This window comes from Narcine bancroftii, chromosome 8 (genome assembly GCF_036971445.1).
Source record: "Narcine bancroftii isolate sNarBan1 chromosome 8, sNarBan1.hap1, whole genome shotgun sequence".
Lineage (NCBI taxonomy): Eukaryota > Metazoa > Chordata > Chondrichthyes > Torpediniformes > Narcinidae > Narcine > Narcine bancroftii.
The window spans coordinates 56,386,346-56,399,288 of record NC_091476.1 but is presented as its reverse complement, the minus strand read 5'-3'; the positions used below and the strand labels follow the sequence as shown (position 1 = coordinate 56,399,288).

The 12,943-nt window shown below is 42.3% G+C and overlaps 1 protein-coding gene across 1 annotated transcript in view; it reads left to right on the top strand.

Moving 5' to 3' along the window:
* The window catches only part of LOC138740714 (probable G-protein coupled receptor 174), a 149,703-nt gene that overhangs the window by 51,710 nt on the left and 85,050 nt on the right, over positions 1-12,943 (top strand). The window lies entirely within an intron of this gene.

Here is a 12,943-nt window from a genome sequence, read left to right as displayed (position 1 = left end):
CCAAAAACGCATGGCATCACCTCAGGCCATCTTTTGAATGCGTCATTAGACACAGTAAAGGCAGCTTCATTAAATATGTTTGACACAGCGTTTGATGGATTATTTTTTTCATAGTAGGCGAATCAAGGGTTGTGGGGAACAGTTGGGTAGGTGGAGCTGAGTCCACACCCAGATCAACCTGGCTTACAGCAAGTCGGAGCCATCTTGATGGGCCAGTTGACCAACTCCTGCTCCTATTCCTTGCCCTTATGTAATAGAAAGCTCCTACTCCCCCGTTTCCCCTCCCCTCACCCACGAGCCTGTTTTTGCTGATACCAGATGAAGGGGCTGAGGCCCTCTGGATGCTGCATGACCCACTGAGTTTCTCCAGCATGTTCGTGCATTGGAGCTTTCCCCCCTCCGGTCCACATTGATGGTGCGCTCCTGCCTCTGGCTGTGCCACTCAGTTTGTTGATGTCTCACAAGTGAGATGTGTCTGTTCAGGTGAATTGGTGCAGTGTGTGCAAGTGGGAAATGTGGGTGGGAGAATGACTCAGTGTGAAAGCTTATGGAACAAATGATGGTTGGCTTCAAGCCTTGATCAACAGTCATTGTTATAAACAAGTAAATCTGCAGATACTAGGGTCATGTACAGTACACAAATGTGTACTCAGCAGGTCATGCAGATTCCATAGGCAGTAAAGGCAATATTGGACATGACCCCTTTTCAGGAATATCAAATATATGGAAAGTGCCCAAATGAAAAGGCAGGGGAGTGGAAAGGCAAGGAGGTGGGGTTGGGGTGGGGGGAAGACGTAGTAAGAAGGTTGATACCTATAAGGTGAGAGGAAATTGAGAAGTGATGGGGGCGAAGGGCAGTGAAGGGTAACTCCCAGGAGGAAAAGGGGAGGGGGAAGGAGTGGGGAGCTGGAAGAAGGAAGACAGGGAGATGAGAGAAAGAGAGAGTCAGCAGGAGGGGGTTAATGGAAATTGGAGGTCGCTACTGATGCCATCTGGTAGGAGAGTGTTGAGACAGAATAAAAGGTGTTGTTCTTCTAATTTGTTGGTGGCCTCAATTTGGCAGGGCATGGGGCTATGGATAGACGTCAATGTGAAAATGGTGTGTGGAATTAAAATGATTGGCCACTGGGAGGTCCTTGTTGTTAAAGATGTTGAATGAAACAATCTCCAAGTTTGCTTCCTGTCTCTCCGAAGTGGAGACAACAAAGGGAGCACTGGATACAGTAGATGACCCCTGCAGATTCATAAGTGAAATGTTGCTTCACTTGGAAGGACTGTTTGGGGCCCTGAATGGTCCTATTTTGATCAGAAGAGGCAGAGGGCGCTTTCGCAGCAACAAAGGACGCATTGGCCAACAAAAATTCGGGCATAGCTGGGGCCCATGCGGGTAGCCATGGCTACACCCGAGACTTGGAGAAAGTTATCGAGGGTGAGTATAGATTGTTGGTAGGTTAGTGATGTGGTTCACTGTATACTTTGTGAGATCAAAGTTGCAAATGGTAGGATGTAAAAGTCTTTAATGACACGGATGAACTTGGAATGCTGCATCCAGGTTGTGAGACTGAATTGTGGGGCAACTGACATATACAGGCAACTCCTGAGACCATGCCCCTGAACTCCATCCAACAACTCTACCTCTAATTTTGCAGACATTATCACCTTTGTAGGCCACGGATCAAATAACAATGAAACAGAATGCAGGAAGGAGGTAGAAAGAGGTTAAAAATTTATTCCCTGGAGCATCAGAGAATGAGGGGAGATTTTATACAAAATACAAAATTAAGCTGGAGTCATACAGCATGGAACAGGCCCTATGGCCCAACTTATCCATCCTGATCAAGTTGAGCAAGTCCCATTTGCCTGCATTTGGTCTGAACCTTTCCTATCCATATACTCTATCTTTTCAACATTACAATTGTTTCCACTTCTATAGTTTCGTCTGGGAGCTCTTTCCAGACATGGAAAAAGTTACCCCTCAGATCCTTCTTAAATTTATCCCTTCTCAACTGTAACCGATGCCCTCTTGTTCTTGAATTGTCCTTCCTGGGGGGAAATAAGCATTTACTTTATCCATGCCGCTTAAGTGATAATGTGGTATTGGTCTAACAAAGGGTGTTCCTTTGAAATTCAGAGCAGAGCAAGTTCTTTTATGGGCCTGACTGAACTATGCAGAGCGAGGAGTGCCTGCCTCATTCCTCAAACAGATTATCGCTCACAGCAGAGGTTGTAACCACAGTTTTAAAAGGACAGAGACAGAGAGAATTGAATGCAAGAGAGAAAGCAGGACAGTGGTGCCAGACAGGGCTGGATGTCATTAACAGTCTGAATGCCAGAAAGACACAAGCCCAAAAAGTTTCTGAGATCATTATTCAGTGATGCTATTTTCATTCACCGCAAACACGTTATAATAAGAGGGTTGATCCATTGAGCCAGATAAAGTGCTCCATCTTCAAATCCAATTCTCAGGCATTTGACCTGAAATCCCACATTAAGTGATCTAGAGTAAATTTACAGTCAAAATTGCAAACTGAATTCCTGTAGAAATTTCCACTCAAACTCAGTTGCCTCATCACAAAGGCTATAAAAAGCAACACTTTAGAATGCCATTCCACTAGTATTAGAGCTGCTTCTCAATTTTTAAGAGTGTAGGTCTGGTCCATTTTGATGAAGAAAGCTAAATGTCATTTTTTTGCATGAAATTTGGAATATATAATGACTGATATCATCCATAAATGAACTATGCTGTTCTCACTTGCATAGATCCTATTATGGGAGGCAAAACATGGTTAGGAGGTCAAAATGTTAAGTAAAGTGCTGTACAAAGGTAAATTATCACCACCTCCCCCAATATCACCTCCTCCTCCAATATCACCACCTCCCCCAATATCACATCCTCCTCCAATATCACCACCTCCCCCAATATCACCACCTCCTCCAATATCACCACCTCCCCTAATGTTCATGAGCATTCGTGGCCCAGCATGGTGAGTTCCCATCCTTATTTTTTCCCTTGAAGCAGGCATGTTTACATGTTGCTCAAAAATTCTCACTCATTGACCTGTTGGAACCAATGGCTCTCCCCTGCCCTCTGATGGTGTTGTAATCTCATTACAAATCAGGTTTTGGTTCTTGCTCTGTGGACGCTGCTTCACCTTCACAGGGTTTCTCTTTTCCACCACCTACAGTATTTTGCCTTTTATCACATTCCACTTTCATTTTGCTTTTTTATTGTCACTTCAATTCCATAAAGCTAAGTGCACTAAAGGATGCCTCGTATTGGAGCCAATCCAAATAAAGACCACAGCTCTCATCTCTAGAGGGTGCAGATCCTGGAATCGAGCATCTTAGCAACTTCTTCAATTTTCGTGAACCCCTCCCCAGGTCTCTCTCTTTCCCTCTTTCCTCCAGCTCCCGCCCCTTCTCTTCCTTCCCCATTCAGAGCGCTATCCTTTCCCCGATCATTTCTCAGCTTGTTTCTCTTCTACCCTCCCACCTGCATCCACCTGTAACCTCTTACCTAAGCTACATCCCAGACCAGCAGCAATGGAAATTCACTAAGGTAGTGTTTATGTTTTTCTTTCATATACTATATTCTCTTTTCTGTTACCTTCAGTTAAGAGCATATTTGAGAGATAAGTTGGGACCAACAATGTTTCTGTCTAGCTGTACTGGTGTTTGGATGTGTGTGTCTGTGTGTGGGTGGATGTGGGTGTGTGTTTGTGGATGTGTGTGTGTGGGTGTGTGCTTGTCTGTGTTTGTGTATGTGTGTGGATGTGTGTGTGGGTGCTTGTATGTGGGTGTGTGTGTATGTATGTTTGTGTGTGTGGGTGTGTGTATGTGGGTGTGTGTTTGTATGTGTGTGTGTGTCTGTGTGTGTGTGTGTGTGTGTGTGTGTGTGTGTGTGTGTGTGTGTGTGTGTGTGTGTATTTCACCAACTATAACAGGGATACAGGGCATGTAAAAGCAAAAATTTGCATACTTACCTTATTAGTTGGTATTTTGGGGTCCCAGGGCTGGGCATGGCCATCTTGATTCCAGTGCAAATGCGCGAATCTTTAGTTAAGGACGTGATTTCAGTATCATCAGGGCACTTAACTCTCACACATGCGCCAAATGAACTCCAATATGCGAACCCACAAGAGGCTCGTGCATGCACCAATCGAAGACTTATACATACATATAGGAATCAAGATGGCTACACCCAACCCCGGGACCCCAGAGCACCAACTAAGAGGGTGAGCATGGACCAGAATGTAGAAAGATTCGCCAAGGTAAATCGAAAAATTCAGGAAATTTTAAGTTGTTATTGTCAAATGTACGATAAAATAAGATTTAATTAAAAAGTTTGCTTTAAGACTTTGGAATTCCATGCGCACAGACACAATTCTGACTTACATCCATTCTAAGATACGAATGACTTCTATCCCCATGATGGTCATAGGTTGGGGATTACCTGTATACAGTATACACACACATATGCACAAAACAAATAATACATACATAGTACACACACAGAATAGTAAGAGATAGAGGAGAGTTAGTATGAACAGTTCATTCAGCAATCTCACTGCCCATGGGAAGAAGCTGTTCCTCAGCCTGTACCCTTAAAGGAGCAGTGGCATTCGTTGAATACAAATGTTGGTATCTCATAATACAGGTGTACAAGGTGTTGGTAAGGCATTGGGTTCAATTCTTGGAAAGGGTGCAGAGAGATTCACCAGGATGTTGCAAGATTGGTTGAGTTATAGAAAGCGGTTGGACAGGCTGGTTGAGGCATAACCTTATAAAGCCTTATAAACTCAGGAGAGCCAGGGATAAAGTGAATGCTCACAATCCTTTCCTTAGAGTGGACAGATACATGGATAAGAAGAGCTTAGAAGGATAGGGACTAAATGCAGACAAATGGGCCAAGCCCAGAATGCCAACTTGGTTAACATGGATTACTTGGGCAGTTCTGTGCTATGATGCAGAATTGACCATTGACCATCTTGTTCCAGCTTCCGATATAACTGCACCTGATTAGCACCCAATCCCTGAGCATCGTACATAGATTTAACACACGCTTCCCTGCACTGTATTTGGGTTCTCTTCTCTAGATCAAGGAAACCAAAAGGTGAACATGCTGAGGATCTGCACCTTCATTCTTCATCCCAGTCCCACCATGACCTCTCTAAATTTCTCTCGAACTGTTCCAACAAAACCCAAGGTAAGCCCGAAGAGTGGTATCTCACCTTTTCACATTTGCTGCAGCCTCTGGATGCAGATAATTGGTTAGTGTCAGACCCGGCCAACTCTGATAGAAGGACCCCAACTCAGTACTTCTTTCTCCACAAATGCTGCATGACCTGACCCGTTGGGTTTTTCCAGCACTCTGGCTGCATCGTTCTGTGGGATGGTAGCTGCAAAGCATCCGACAGGAAAACCAATCAGAGGATCATCAAAATGGCTGAGAGGATCACTGGGTCTCCATATTCTCCATTGACTACATTTACTGGGATCGTTGCTTAAATAGGGTTCAAAGCACTGATGAGAATCCATTCCACCCAGTACACAGTTTATTTTAGTCCTCCAGCAACTGATGAGTTGTACACTTCATTGTTCCAGCAATTCTCTCTCTTTCTCTCCCCTCTCCTTTCCCCCCTCTCTCTTTCTCTCTTTCTCCCTCTCTGCCTTTTCGCTTCTCATTCATTTTTTCTCTGCTTAATGCCCTTCCCTGCAGATTCGCTCCAATTGTCCTTCACTCAGTTGCCACCTACATCATCTGTGTTACCCAGTTTCTCCTGATCTCCACTTGATCTCATTATCTTCTCTGCTTGCTTGCAACTTCAGTATGTATATTTTGTGAGCTTTACTTGGTTCTGAAGAGGTATCATTCATCTGACACAGTATTTCTCTTTCCACAGTATTGTTATCTGATGTAGTCACTTCAGACAGCTGATTACACTGGACAACAATTTTTTTCAAAGGCTTGCTTTCTGAAAATAAGTTGTGGCAATTTTAAGCTGAATCCAAAGATCATTTCAGATTTGCTGTATCACGTAGGAAGTTGGAGAAACATTAAATTAACTTTTTTTGAATTTAGCCTGTTTAATCGCATTATGAAGCTGACACGTTGCTTTAGTTCAACTGATCTAAAAATGTTTTATCGCTGATTTTCATTTTTACTCAGCACTTGATACCTCTTGTGTCAGTGGCCAACAATAGTTAGCGAACATTGATGTCTTCCAGTCGCCCTGACACCACTTTACCTTGGTCGCAATGTCTTGGTGAAACCTTTCACCATGTTCGTCACTGACGGCACCAAGATCAGCAGGGAAGAAGCCCAAGCTTAAGCCCATGCTTAAATTAGACTTAAAATAGGACAGGAAATCACAAAAATAGGTTATATCTAAAAATTAGTATGATATTGGAAACATTTAAGGCAAATTTCATGATCACCAGCCCAAAATCCATAAAATACACCCAAAAATGTTCAGGAAGCAAAATCCATCCCCAGTATTACTTTAAAGGATTAAACAATACCTCGTCATACACCTCCTCACAACAGGGCCTGTACTTCCTGAGGAAGTTGAGGAGGGCAAGGTTACTGGTCCCCATCTTCAAATTTTAAAGGAGCACAGTTGAGATGGTCCCATCTGGCTGCATCGTTCTGTGGGGTGGTAGCTGCAAAGCATCGGACAGGAAAACCAATCAGAGGATCATCAAAATGGCTGAGAGGATCACTGGGTCTCCATATTCTCCATTGACTACATTTACTGGGATCGTTGCTTAAATAGGGTTCAAAGCATTGATGAGAATCCATTCCACCCAGTACACAGTATCTTTGACCCACTACCATCAAGAATGATGTATAGGAGTGTCAAAACAGGACTGTCAGGCTAAGAGATGACTTCTTGCTGCAGGCTGTGAAATTGATGAAATGTATCCTGTGACCAAATAAATCCTCCCAAAATATTTATATATATATTGATTGTTATGTTACTCATTCTTCTTCTTTGGCTTGGCTTCGCGGACGAAGATTTATGGAGGGGTAAATGTCCACGTCAGCTGCAGGCTCGTTTGTGGCTGACAAGTCCGATGCGGGACAGGCAGACACGGTTGCAGCGGCTGCAGGGGAAAATTGGTTGGTTGGGTGTTGGGTTTTTCCTCCTTTGCCTTTTGTCAGTGAGGTCCTTTGCAAATGTGTATACAAATGCCACTGAGAGATAATGAACTTAGGACTTTATCATTGCTAATGTACAAAGCAGCCATTAAATATTTTGCCTTTTGAATAATGACTTACTCCATGTTCTTTAGTGAACTTGGCTTGGAGCCCTTCACCAGTCCTGCCACTGCTTACCTTCCCTGCTTTATGTCTTGTGAATTTAAATTTAGACATACAGCATGGTAACAGGCCATTTCAGCCCACGAGCCCATGCCGCCCAATTGCACCCAATTAACCTACAACCCCCGGTATGTTTTGAAGGGTGGAAGGGAGCCGGAGCCTCCGGGGAAAACCCACGTGGACACAGGGAGAATGTACTAACTCCTTGCATAGAATTCAAACCCTGACCCGATCACTGGCACTGTAACAGCGATGCACTAACCGCTAAGGCAACCAAGCTGCTCATTTAGAGCAGTTAGATGCTTGGACACAACAGATGTTAAGAAAGACAAAAGCCAGTGCATAAAAATTGGCTTGGATTTTATCAGACTGTTCTCTTCACCGTGTGCCTATGTCCAAAACACCGTCATTTACTCGCCTGTTCTCCAGATAGCTCAGAGTGGGATGAAAAGCTATCTGGACTTTATTCTCATATTGATATTGACCAGGTGCCATCCACATGACCTTCCTTTGCTCTTGGTTGCCAGCAACTCTTTCTAGTGAGCAGTGTGTCCTCTTGGAGCCCCGTGGGATATTTGACATCCCTCTCTGGCTGCTATAGACCTATAGATGTACAGTGAAAGTCATTGAAAGGGCTGATGCAAGTGAATGCGATTATGGCAAAAGTATTTGATATGCATGCAGTTCTGGCCTGGGGCATTGAGTATAAAAATTAAGACATCATGCTGTACCTGTATCATTGTATTTTAAAAACCACGTACAGTTCTGATCACATTCTACAGGAAGCCTGTAGTAGCCACAGAGAGAGCGTTGAAAAGATTAATCAGAATTTTACCTGGAATAGAGGACTGTAGTTATAAGGAGAGATGGGATAAGCTGGTTTTATTCTCACTGGATCATAGGAGGCTTAGGGGTAACCTTATTGAGGTTAACAAAATTATAAGGGGCAAAGATAAACTTTTTCTCCCAGGCAGCTGAGCCTAGAACTGGAGGATACAGATTAGATGGGAGAAATTTAGAGACCAGAGGAATGTGCTGCTAGCAATGGTGATGGAGGCAGGTACAATAGGGTCTTTAGATAGGTACATGGAACTGATAAAAATGGAAGGCTATACAGTTGGGAAATTCGAGGCAGTTGTTAGAGTTGGTACCAAACTGTAGGACAAAGGGCCTGCAGTGTGCTGTAGATTTCTATGCTCTATCTTAGGAGTATGTCTTCCTCGTGTGGTCATCCACAAGGAGCTGGCAGAGGTGGTGATAGAGTCAAATACAATTACAATGATTAAAAGGCTTTACGACAAGTACTTAGGAAAGGCAATGTGAACCTAATGCAGGCAGATGAGATGGTATAGACAAGCATCACAGTCAACATGGGTGAAATGGGGGAAAGAAGGTATTTTCTGTGCTGTGGATTCCATGATCACCATTGCTTAGTGCTGGCTCATTCGTGGAGAATAACTTCACCTTTGCCTGTCGTCAGTAATACTTCCATGAATGCACCAAATCTTTTACTTTCATGTGATCTTCTCCGCAATTTTATTCCAATTTCTTTCTTCAGTTTTTGCCTCTCAACACTGTTGAACATTTGGATAGCCTCAAAAACCCACTCTAGAAGCCCTTATACTGAAGAATTACAGCTGCAATGAATACTTTGTTCTTGTATCGTTTCTGAAACAGAAGTCAGAAATCAATGTCAGGCTTGCTAACTGTCAGCCCCATAGGGGTTCCCAACTATTCTAATCTGTCTGAGATGTGCCTAGTAATCACATGAAGTTAAAGGGGATAGGGGTCATTCTTGCTGGACAGTGAATAAGTTGCTCAAAACATGTTAAAATGGATGCTGTAAACTCTTTTATGATAACTATGATAGATGAGAGTTTGTCATATGCACAAGTACAATGATTCTTGGTTGCTGCAGGCGAGATTCACCAAGCTGTTGTTCATTGACTAGAGCTCAGAGTTCAAATCCATCATTCCAGCTAAACCCAAAGCCAAATTAAGGGATCTGGGACTCTGTACTTCCGTCTGCAACTGGAGCATTGATGGACTCCATCAAGTCAGATCGACAATATCATTTCCTCCTTGTTGATGATCAATGAGGGGGTACCCCTAGGCTATGTGCTTTGTTCTTTGAACCATTCCATGAATGCTCATGACTACGTAGACAGGTTTGGCTAAAACACAACCTATTAATGCACTGATGACACCACCATTATTGGCCAAATAACTGGAAATGATGAGTCTGCATCCAGATTGGAGATTGAGGTGTAACAGCAACTTCACTTTCTGAGAAGTCTGAACCGGTCGCCAATATGACAACCTTCTATAGGAGCTCTAATGAGAGCATCCTGGTTGGCTGCATCACAGTGTGGTATGGTTTTTGCAGAGAAATGGATTGGAGGTTAATTCATTGCAACATTAGAGTGGTAGGGAGGATCACTGGAGGTTCCCCTCCCCCATCAATGTGACCCACTGGGATCATTGCCTGAAGAGGGCATGTGAAATCATTGAGGACCCATTCCACTCTGTACACACCATCTTTCAGCTTCTCTCATTAGGGAAAAGATACAGGAGTATCAAAGCCAGCACCACCAGGCAGAGGAACATCTTTCCATGGGCAATGAGAATGCTGAATGACCAAAGGAATGGCTCACACTAACCATCCAAGACTCTCTTTTGTACAAAACAATATTTATTTATTTACTTATTTTTATAGATAAAATACGTCCTGCATATGTATTGTTTGTATGTGTGTTATGTCTGGTTGTGTGTCTGCGTGTTTTTGTACCGAGGACCAGAGAACACTGTTTCGGCAGGTTGTACTTGTACAATCAAATGACAATAAACTTGACTTAACTTGAGAACTGTGCTGGGTGGTGCTCTCAATGTCAGCGCAACCAAGGAGCTTACTGATGATTTTAGGAAGGGGGGGGGTGAGGGACCACACAACTGACCACATTGATGGGAGTGAGGTGGAGAGGGTTAGACCTTTCAAATTCCTAGAGACCATATATCAGAAGACCTTTACTGGAGCTCATGAAGGCGGCACACCAATGCCTCTACTCTCCAAGGAGATTGAGGAGATTTGGCCTTGAGAAGGAAGCCAACTTCATAAAATCTTATAGAACTCCATGACTCATACCTGTCTGCAATGGATGAGAAGTTGGACCCTGTGATGGTTATATTTGCTACCATCTGCAGCCTACTTCATTCCTTTCACTGTAATTTCCAAACCAGGCTGTGGTGATATACTTTCCATAGTGTACCTGTAGAAGTTCGAAGGAGTATCTGATGATATGCCAAATCTGAGACATAGAAATTGGAGGATGACATAGAAAGTCTGCAGACCCTGTGATTGTAGTTAATACACAAACATGCTAGAGAATCTCAGCAAGTCCCGCAGTATTTATTGGAGGCAAAGATACATAACTAATGTTTCGGCCATAATCCATTCATCAAGATATTGTGGGTGCCAAACTGGGAGGCCTAGAAATGGAGCTGGAAACAACAAGGCAGTGGAGTAAAGTTGCCAGGAAGGACACATGGCTGTGGAAGTGAGTCATGGTAGTCCAGGTTGACAGAAGAGTGAAAGAGACTCTCACAAAATTCCCTTCAAAGAGAGGAAGAGAACTTCTTTTGGGTGGAGATCCCTTGAAGATATTTCATAGTACAGCAGCTAAATAGAATGAAGGAAGAAAATCTGCTGATGCTGTAATTGGAGTTAATACACAAAACTGCTGGAGATACTCAGCTGGTCCTGCATTGTCCATCGGAGGCGAAGATATACAGTACATTTCCAATTATCCGAAACGCTTGGGAAAAGATGTCCATCAGTTAACTGCATTTTTTGGATAACTAAGAAATGGCTTTAAGCAGCCCAATGACATCAGCAGAATACTTGCATCAGCTGTCGCTGACTCTTGATATCTCCCCACCACTGTTGCCAATTCCCGACACCTCCCCATTGCCATTGCCAATCCCCAATATCTCCCCACCGCCATTGCCGATCCTGCCGGGAGTCCAAGTTCCCCATTCCTACCAGGAGCCCTACCTGTGAGACTGCTCTCCTTGATGATGCTGGGACAGCGGAGAGCCAACTACAGTGGAAGGTAAATAATAAATGGAAAGAGAGATGAGGGAGTTAACTGAAATGAGAACAACCTCCCCATGTGCTGCCTGACCCATCGACTTCCTCCAGTCACTTACTGATGTTACCAAACTGGTGATAAAAGAACATCAGAGCCCCACATGAGCACATTAGGTGAACATTTTTTGTCAACTTGTGACATCATGTTGCTGCTAAAAAAATTTTTGGATAGCTTTTAAAAAAATATTTTATTTATAAGTTTTAACCACCAAATAAAATTAATAATACAAACCTTTAAAATAATCTACTCCATTATAAATGGGCTCTCTGTTTCTCTGTATATTTATCGGAATCCACCCACCCCGCTCCCCTAAATCCCCAAGAAAGAATGAAAAAGATACAAAGTATAAGAAGAAAAAGCAGAGAGTTTCAAGAGAGTCCTTTTACAGAGATCATACTTACCATCAAATAAGAGGTCACCAAGGATTGAGGTTACCTGAGAAATTATTAAACATTCATTTCAACACTCTGAAAATATGGCTAACATATTTTCCAAAATATATGGTATCTATTTCTTAAACTGTATATAATTTTCTCAGGTGGGATACACCTATAAATTTCCACATTTCATTTCTTCATTCTTATGTTTGTATCTGATTTCCAAGTTATAGCAATACATTTCCTAGACACTACTAAGGGAACGTTTACAAAGTTTATTTGATACATATTTAATTTTAATTTAGGTGTAATACCTTTAATATTGCCTAACAGAAATAACATTTTATCCTGCGGGAATTTGATCCCTATCATTCATTCTAATAAATTGCCCAAAAGATTTTTACTTTAGGACACTGCCAAGTCAAATGCAAAAATGTACCAATCTCTTGTCCACATCTAAACCTCAAACCTGGCAATGTGTAGTTCAATCTATTTAACCTTTGCAGGGTAGAAAGTTATATTGTACCAACCTGTATTTTACATTAATTGTATTTGTCACACTATCCCTACACAACTCCATCCAATTTCTCTCATCTATTTGCCTATTCAAATCAATGTCCCATCTCTCTCTTGACTTATGCATCCCTTCTTTAGAAGATCCCTTTTGTAACAAAACATGCATTGCCGAGATAAATTTATATATATGTTACTGTTACAAATGAACAATTCACCCTCACTACAATTTGGTAATGTTAAATTTGTACCCAGCTTTTCGTTCAGAAAAGCCTTTACTTGATAATACCAGAACAAGGTATTATTAGATATATTAAATTTATTCTTCATTTGTTCAAAGGTCAAAAATTGAACTCTTTATTGAGTTCAACATCCACCCAGGTGGGGTTTTCTCTAAGTCAAGCAATATATTCATAAACCTCAACTGGGAAGCTCTATAATAATTTTTAAAATTAGGGAGTTGCAAGCCTCTCAAATCAAACTTCCAAGTTAATTTTTCCAAAGAAACCCTCGCCATTTTACCTTTCCATAAAAATGTCCTTATATATGGACATCAGTGTGCTAGATCATATATAAAACCT